At 39.6% G+C, this 9729-nt stretch overlaps 1 pseudogene; it reads left to right on the top strand.

Annotated features, from left to right (window-relative positions):
• LOC147218879 (uncharacterized) lies at positions 1–6500 on the top strand (annotated as a pseudogene).
• Positions 6501–9729: the final 3229 nt, after the last annotated feature.

Below are 9729 nucleotides of genomic sequence, written 5' to 3'. Positions count from 1 at the left end.
ATGGCAAGACTGAGGAATAGTTCTGCAGAAAAGACCTCCAGAAAGGTCCAATTGAAATTGGATGGTTTCATCATGGCAAGAATAAATACCAGCAAGTCAGGACCAAGAATGGTGGAGGAACAAAACATGCAAGTGTGGAAAAGACAACAACTGTTGCTCGGATTTTGGAAATGGGAAAAGAGCTATTTTTCCCGAATGGACGTTCAATAAAGGGGCAAGCTCACGATTTTTCATTTGATATCTGTGATTTTGAAAGAAACAAGGTTTAGTTAGATGATACTGTTGGCAGACTGTATGAAGAAACCAAACTCAAGCTGCTTGGATTTTACATTTGCATAAAAGAAGAAGGTCTTTCAACGTAGGACGTATCTTTACAGCATCATTGAAGGAGCAGATTCAATCATCCAACAGTGACAAAAGAAATCGGGTTTTGGCAGTCTCAATAATATTTGTAATACAAATACTTGAGGAAGCAGGGAAACTACACTGTCAAGATGCATCACTCCAAGCAACACACACACTTTAAGAAGTTTGCTCACACCTCCTTCTTCTCGTCTCCGTCTCCTCCGTCTCCCTGCCATGTTACCGTGAGGTGTGAAAGTGATTTCAGGTGAACAACCATATCAGCATACTGAATACAAGGACTAAGGAGGGATCTTTTGATCCCTATACCTTTGGTAACTAGAGGGGTCATTTGAACCCCCTGCCATGGAATGTGGTCTGTCCAGTATGCTAATAATGTGGCAGCTTTCTGCTTGGAGTTGAATGCAGTTTGTCAGGGGAGCAGTTCTAGGGGGAGGGGGAAAAAGGGGTGTGAATCAGTTTTACATGGATTTCAGCTTATCGAGGGTAATTGTAACTTCATTGCTTCTGAGTGTGATCTTCCTCTTGAAAGCTTGGATGTTCTTGTTTTTGTAAATATTCTGCATTGCTTGATGCTGGATAACCACATATTTTAAATTTTTGTTGAGTTCAATTTGGTAAGAGACATGAAAATAAGGGAATGGAAAATATTCAAAATAGAAACTTTTTTGAATGGTCTGTTTATTTTTTGACACAACATTGTAACAAAAACACAAACAAAATTCACACATATTTACAAATTTTTAAGACTCTGCTTTGTCTGAGCAGACCTGGCACTCCCACTGCCCTTCTTTTGAGCATTTGCCACACGTAAACTTGTAGCAGTGCACACATTGAACTGTAGCAGGGTTCTTTTTGCAACGGTGCTGGACTTGGCATTTCTTCTTTTTGCTGAGTTCACCTGGTGGGGCGGCCTGTTTGCGAAGACAGTCCTTTACAATTTTCTTTGCCTTCACATGAGAGTCGGCCAACTCACAAGCAAGCAACATCAGAAAATCAGGCCGCCTTTCCTTCCTTCCTCTGCAGGCTTGATACAGCACATGGGCATTCAGGACTGCCATGTCAACCATGTTATAGAACACAGCGACCGGCCATCTACGAGTTCCTGCCCGGACGCTGTACTTGCGCATTAACTGATCCATGTCATCGACACCAGATTTTGTGGAATTGTACTGGGTGATGGTGCTTGGCTTTCTTTTGTGGCTGTCCTCAGTCTGAACCACACCGTGCATAGTGCTCATGACATAGACAGTCTTCTTCCGGCTGGCTGCATACACTGTCAGGGTGGCATTGGCTGTTGAAAACACCTGAGTGCTGAACTCATTGCATTTCACCTCTCGAGCCGAAGGGGGAATTTCTCTGTGAATCTTATTGATTGTCCCGAGAAGGGTAGTTTTCTGGCTGAGCAACTTTTTTGCAAGTGAAATAGAGGTGAAAAAATTGTCCGTTGTGACAGATCTGCCCTGGTCCAGAAATGGTCCCATCAACTCCATTACTACACTCTCGGACGGTTTCTCCTCTTTGGGACGACCAGGTTCATTGCCAACATATGGAAAGATGTTGCAGATGTATTTTGATGTAAAGTCACAGGCCACCCAGAACTTGCCAAACTTATTTTGCAGCACTATATTGCAGAAAAGGGCAACGTGTCTTTGATGGGTAAAGCTGATCATCAACTATGATGTGACGACCAGGTCTGTAGAATGTGACACAGTTCTGGTTTCCTTCAACAATCCAAAAACATGCAGTTGGAAGCTTGGAGACCTTAATTGCTCAGAAGTGTGAGTGAGAGTGAATGGTTGTATGTCTATATGTGGACCTATGACTGAATGCCAATTGGACAAGGTCAGTGACAGCTATGATAGGCTCTGGCATGCTGTGTTCAAGATAGTTAGCTGATAACTATTGATAGTAGTCGACAGTTGATAATGAATGAATGATAATGAATCTCAGTTGTACTACCTCAGTGGTGGAACAAACTTCCAGAAGCAACAAGACTAGCATTATCTATCTCAACCTTCAAGAAACAGGTAAAAACTGTTCTCTTTCAGGACTTTTTACTGCGCTGATGCCCCAGATCAGGTTAGGCAGCATGTTAGGCTATGCAGTGTGTGTGTGTGTGTGTGTGTGTGTGTGTGTGTGTGTACGTTTGTGCATGTCTTTGTCCAAAAAAAAAAAAAAAAAACCTCACTAACCCAAGCTTACTGTTCTGTATATTTCCTGTGCATCGTGTATTTGCAAGTGTATTTGCAGTCCCTATGTCCTCTATTGTAAGTCGCTTTGGATAAAAGTGTCTGCCAAATGCAATGTAATGTAATGAATGAATGAATGCAGGAATGTGATTGATATCTCCATTTCAGCTGACATTTGTATCTATTTGATGTCAGTGTTCCAGTATTACTTAGATATTATTCTCAGTCAGTCTTTTGGTTAATTCATTGATGTGATTATAGTATGCACTATGTTGTTATGACTTTTGACTTTAAGAGGCCACCTTGGAGAGCCAGAGTTGTCATGTCATGAGTGTGAAAGATTAGAACGCAGCAACGCTCACCGAAAAGTCAGACCCCTAGTTTCGCCCTGTTCTTTAGTTTAAAAAAAAACTACTGATCTATTCAATAAAAGCTTTAAAAATAATGGGTGTATGGTCAAGATTGACCACCTTGATTTTAAAGTAGTTTGAATGTTAAACCATTATCTCTTTGAAACAGATGTAACTTCCATTAGTCCTATTCTTCCTCCCTTTGTTGGAACCAAGCCCTGGTGTATTTACACCTGCACATGCACGCTTGGCGCATGTGATAGTCATATGATGTAGTTTAAGACAATACAGTGCTCACTGATGTAAGGGAATGCAGAACAGGGACGTTCCCCACTGTAAGGGAAAAAGACTTCATAAGGAGGGTCAAAAAATCCTCACAGATGCAAGGTCCACTCTCTGGATTGGTTTCAATAACCTTTGACGAATGACAAGAAAGATCTGACATTTCACTTTGTTTCAGCCTAACACCTATTCATTAGATGGTCTTTTCTTCTTCTCTATTTGTGGTTTGGCCCAAAACAAAATGTTCTCATGCAGATGGACCAGGCTGACTCGTGGTGTGGTTTCAGAGACGTCCAAAGCACTGTCTTACATCTATATGCAAAAAAACAGTAAGGCTCTGCTCCCCTGCAGGCAAGTTGGGGTTTCTGTGTTCTCCCTCGAGCCAATCCGATTAGCACACTAGGGTAACAGCCACTTCATGTCCACAATAGCCTTCCAGAAAAAAAACAAAAAAAAGGAAGAGACTGCTTATTCATCTCAATGAGAGCAGCATATTTTCCACAATGAATGAGGGATGGCCTTTTTCTGAGAGACAGTAGAGGGTGAGATTAGTGACAATGGAAGTGCAGCCCACCGCCACATACCACTCTCAACCTGCAATTAATTCTTTTGTTTTCTTCTCAACGGATTCTCTGGGAAACTTCCGCTACTGCATAGGTTTGTATCATCAGGTATACTAAAGTGAACTTGAGCAGTTATTGCCTTATATTGTTTTTGCTGCATTTGGGCCAATAGATACATGTGTACCTGAAAATACAAAGCTGCTGCTGACCACCAGCACTAAAGCATGTGCACCTCTAAGGCTGCATTACCTCAAAATATACACACATAAATTGAATGTAAAAAACATGCAATTCGGAAAGAATCACTGCAGTGTATCATTAAATCTCGGAGTCCTGGAAATTTCTGATTCTCCTGCAGACCCCCCTCCTCTCCAAGAAGTGTTAATGTTATTACCTGGTCGTTGCAATTGCAAATTCAATCCATACCTTTCCTCCCTCCTCCCCTCTGGTCGAAAGAGAAAAACGGGTAAAAAAAAGGACTTAAGTGAATAAGAAAAACTTTTATTTCGTAATGAAAACCATTCCAAATAAATTGCCTTGAAAACAAATTGTAAGCATATTACACAACTATTTTGTTTATAGCTTTTTTTTTAGCAATTTTTACACACAAATGGGGATCGATTTCTACATTTCCTACAGGATCTCTTGTGGCAAATGGCACATTTCTCTGTACTACAATTTCTGTTACATCTCCGACGGACTTGGCATGTTGTCATTTTCCCTTCAGAAACCCTTTTCATTTCACATAACGCTTCCTTTCTCTGTTTTTCCTGTTCAATAACCTGCATGTGTCTATTTCTCAGTTCTTCTGCAAGCTTGAACTGGAATGTTCGCCTTGACTCATTTGATCCTGCACATTTCTTATACAGTACATGTGCATTGACAGCAGCCATGTCCAGAATATTGTGGAATACTGCAATGGGCCATCTCTGTGTTCCGGTGCGCACTGTGTAAGCCTGGAGTTTTTGATCCAGCACATCAACACCATATTTCAAGCAGTTGTAGTCTGTGATCACGTGCCATTGCGATGCTTGACTAACTGGACGTGAGGATGTGTCTGTTTTTAAAATGGGGACTGCATGCAGCATTAACATATATTTGGGAGATGTAGGTTAGTATTTCATTATGGATCCCCCTCCAAATCCAAAACTGCCTGCGCAAAACAGCGCAGTCGCAGGACTTCAAGTGTTTTAAGCATCACTTGGGATGGATAATATTTTAAATTGAAAGCCTTTGCTATGAGCTACAGTTATACAGTTTGTGAGTGGGTCTCATGAAAATATGTTTTTGAGCTGCATTGTGGGGAAACATACTGTAGGATCCAGCATTACGTTGACATACTGAGGCACATATATATTGAAAGTTTTAATACTTCGGCCTCTTCTTCATTCACCGACCATACAATTTTTCTTGTGTATGTTATTTTTCTGGCGGGACAGAGAAATTTAATTTAATTTAACCTCAAATTCAAGTTGCCAACTTTCCCCATCAACCTCAGCCAGCATCCCGGGAAATCCACAAAGCTCACATGATGCTTTGATTTGCAGGATAGAGGTTGTGGAAGATCTTTTGGCTGTATTCATGGACAGCAGCATTGTGAATTTGACTTTAAAAATTGACTTTGTAAATGGAAAAAGCTATTGATGATGCTGGAGTGACAACGAAAGTTTACACTGCAATTTCTGAACCAGCGCGAGAGCGAAACTGAGTGAGTTCCATGGCTGAGCCCAGATTTCGGTGAGGCTGAATGGCAAGCAGTTGGGAGTATATGGGTGAAGGGATTGAGCAATCTTGGTGTCATGCCAATGAGACTCTCAGTGGCTTTCATTTTTGCCTGCATTTATGGAATTGATAGTTTTGATGTTGACATCTTGATGGCATCACTTTTCAACTACTTATCTCCTATTGAGAGATCAGCAGTGACAATGCACAAATCAGTGCACAATGGAGGAAAATGCTGATGACGACTTGCTCAACCTTAGCAGAATGGGCTCTAATTTTCAACCTTTAAAAGAAGGTATGAAGGCTGCCCGGGAAGCAATGGTGCACCAAGCAATTCTGCAAGAGCAAAAATATATAATTCATTGCTTCTCCTTTCCCTTTTCAGATCTTAGGCCAAACCTTTTTGACAAGCCATGTGTGTTGTCTCTGTGCAACTCAAAGAAGGCCAAAGGCAAAAGAGTGTCAAAAGTCATTGAGACAACTAGAGTGGGTCTCTGTCAGAGTGGGCAGGCAACCTTTGACCATTTCGAACGTTATGTAAGAAATGCTGATGAAAATAAAATAGGGAAATTCCTACACTTCTGCACTGGGTCCTCCTCAGATGTGTCCACAAATCATGATTTGCTTTAATGATGAAATTGGGCTCGACAGAAGGTCCATTGCTCATTCCTGGGGAGCGACACACACCGCTTACCCTGGATTCCGAACTGAGTTATACAATGTTCTCTCCAGTAATTACATAGAAATGGACATCCTTTAAACTTGAGAGCCACCTTGATTAGGCATGAGTAACAGGCATCATTATATGATTGGTTAAATTGTATTTATGTATTAATTTTTCATCTGTTTTTGTTGTTTGAAACATCGGATACACTGACATACATGGTGAGCAGTCTACAATTCTAATATCTGTTGGGGCAACAGTACACAACAGTTGTTTTCACATTTTTCATTTTTTAAATGAAACCTTGAAGATAACTACAGTTTTCATTTACATAATTTTGCCTCTAACGCAGCTTCAAGGCTAAAACCGTTCATTGAAAACAATTTTACAGAGTTGTCCACCACTGGCGGAATTTTTCATTAATTGTCGATGTTGAGGTGGTTGGTTGGGTATTCAGAAAATTAGTTTGTAAGTTTGTAAGTTGATGTTGATATATCAGTTAATAATGTTGAATGATCGTGTTTACCTAATTTGCAAGAAGATTTGGCTTATGTAAAATGTAGCCCAAAAATACCAGCTTCTAACTACGGTCCCTAGTATGCTAAATGTGCCTTCAGAATAATTATGCAATACTTCCATTATATGTCTTTAATTTACTGTCACCAAATTCAAATTTTATTCCATCACAGCTATTTCAAAATAATGCACGAGCATTTTACCATTGAGGGACATACAGTGAAAATTCAAAGTTCTCAATTAATCTGTTTTGAGCAAACCATACAGATAAGACATAATTCATATGCATTCATGGTTGTAGGACTGGAATTTATGCATATTTTATACATTAGACTTTTAGAAAGTCAGTGATGGCCTGTCTAAGATGCATATTCAAGCTCACAGCCTGATATGGATCTGCTGGTAGAGTCAGAAAGGATTCTGCCATAAAGATATGACACAAATAATATACATCACAATCTCAAGGTGTTGTCAAGCAAAAGACAAATTCATCTTTGCACATTTGCACATGTTCCTCATACAGATCTTTTGCACTAAATCTGTATCACCGCTACTGACTATCTACGGGGCCTCTTGAAAGTAATTTTGTTATATTCTCCTAAAGGAGAATGACAATAAAAACCCTTGAATCCCTTGAATCAGGGAGGAAGTCGCTGGTCGCATAGTATTGAGGCGATGTATGTATCACACTGAGCATGTTTTTTGATGGTCAGATGATGTGTGCATTCCAAAGCTGTGCAGTGTCACCCAACTCATCCTGTTAAAAATGAATGTACAAATACAATTAGCAAGGACTGTGTAAACATACACATTTTAATACAATACCAAATTATGGCATTCACCCCAGTCTTCCTCCTGTCTCTTTCTCTGCCCATACTGTCTGTATCTATATCTGCATTCCTTTTGCTCATACTTCCCCCTTTCACCTACATACTGACACACACTCATGTGCACACACTCACCTGGAGGAGTCCCATGCAACAAAACTGAAGGGCCTTGTCTACAAATCCACAGTTGAAGCGTCCACCGCTTCAAAGTAATAGCCTTTGAACAGCTACGGGTCACTGTTTGTGGTGTGTGTAGTAAGCCAGATTATCTTTCTTGAGAATCTGTCAATGCTCCCATTGATACAGAAGCCATATGGCTTCAGTTTAGTTGGGCCCTATGAAGGAGTACCTCCGTTGCCTCAATGCGATTCCTCTTGGATCCAGCTCTTTTAATGCCAATCTCACGGCCTTTTTCTTCATCCATAGTCCACATTCTCTGCATACCTGTGAGGCTCTCCAGAGTATTGAAGGTGGTTCTTAAAGAAAACAACCAGGATCCCAAGAACTAAATTCATTTGTGATGAGATAGTCCTTTATTGATGTCTTAGAGATGTCTCTCAGTAATATCGAACCCATGTCTCCTGCCACTGCAATGTTTCAATATCTTTGTATTTAAGGCCTAGGTCAAAATAATACTCAATAAACTTCTCCCACTTCACTGTTGTGTCGGCTGCGTTTTCGCTCTGACCACGGATGACCTGGAAGAGCACAGTTTTGCCAGATCTCCCAAAAGTTTGTCTTTTTTTCTCACCTCACTTTGTGAGATCTCCCGGAAAAAAAATTTTTTAGCCTTCAACAAAGTCTTTCCCTCCATGTCCCCCAAGGGGCTCTGTAGTTTCCCCCATTTTTACCATAGGTTATGTCTCTGTGTCGTTAAATACTAAATTGGCGTCATGAGAAAGTTAACAGCAGTCCCCAATGGACAATGTATAACTATGAAGTTGAATAGATGTGTGAAGCGATAATTACTTTGGTGCTATTGGGCTGAGGTACTATTACAAAATGCTTAGTCAACAAAACCCTTACCGCCGTAAGATATATTTTTATATTGCTATTTCATTGCTATTTTATATTGCTATTGCAATAACTATAGTAATTATATTTTTTTCAATTTTTCTTTTTCATGTACGCAGAGGCTTAAAAGCCACACAGAAAAATCTGCTGCAAGTTATCCACAGGTTAAAACAACGTTTTAATAAAGCAAAAGTATAGAAAGGAAAAACTGTTGATCAGCACGGTTTATTATGGATTTTCACTGAAACATCCAGGTAATCCAACAACCAAACTCATGGAAAATAGCGCCACCCTGTGTATCATCCCTTAGTACAGCAAATATTTCCATCTAGTGTGCAAAACGAGAACTGGGCTATAGTAATTCAATTAAAAATCCATTAACAGTATTCAATCATGACCTGAAATGATAGCATGCATATAGCTGAAAGCAACTCTTATACTTGTTAAACTAGAAAACAAGTTGGCAATGTTTTTTGACTGTTCAAGGAATGTGCTACATGAACTATGTTGTAGCATCTAGACAGCAAACAAAAGACACAAAGATTTTAATGTTTTTATTTAGCTTAATTAGGACAGCTGGCTCTTGCATTCTCTTCAATGTTAAATCCATTCATCGGTAAACGATGGACGTCTCACATACGCTTAACCTGCCAAAGCAAGCATTGATGAAAACCATGGTGTGGATTACTGGCTCATGTAATGAAATGGAGTGTTAGAATTGTTTTAATGTTTTGACCTTAGTTATCTCCCGTCTTCGACAAGTGAATATTTCTAATTTCATAACTCCTGCAGCTAAAAGAAGACGATACACGAGCTTGTGACAATTTATGCAGATGATTCAATTACATAATTTAGCAATTTTCAAGATTCCTGGTGAAGAAAAAGGCAGGATATAATAACAACAATTTTGTGACCAACAGAGTTGCCCTAAAATTAGATTTAACAGTTTTACACTCTGGTTTAGCACGGTTGTGAAATTGTGATTCTAAACAACCAAAGCTTCATCTTACCCCCTGAGTTTGTAATTCAGACTGAAGTGATTTTTTTTTTTTAATAGCTTGTTTCTCGCCGTTTTTGTAATTCTTTAAAATGTGATAATCAAAATGTTTCCGTGAAGTTCATCAGTCATATTATATTATTTAGAGGAAAGGGCACACAGAAATAGACAATATACACTGCTCAAAAAAATAAAGGGAACACTTAAAAAACACATCCTAGATCTAAATGAATGAAATA

The sequence above is a fragment of the Fistularia commersonii genome, chromosome 25 (genome assembly GCF_037954325.1).
Source record: "Fistularia commersonii isolate RoL2024-O1a breed Wild chromosome 25, RoL_Fcom_v1.0, whole genome shotgun sequence".
Lineage (NCBI taxonomy): Eukaryota > Metazoa > Chordata > Actinopteri > Syngnathiformes > Fistulariidae > Fistularia > Fistularia commersonii.
This window is presented reverse-complemented; position numbering and strand designations above follow the sequence as displayed.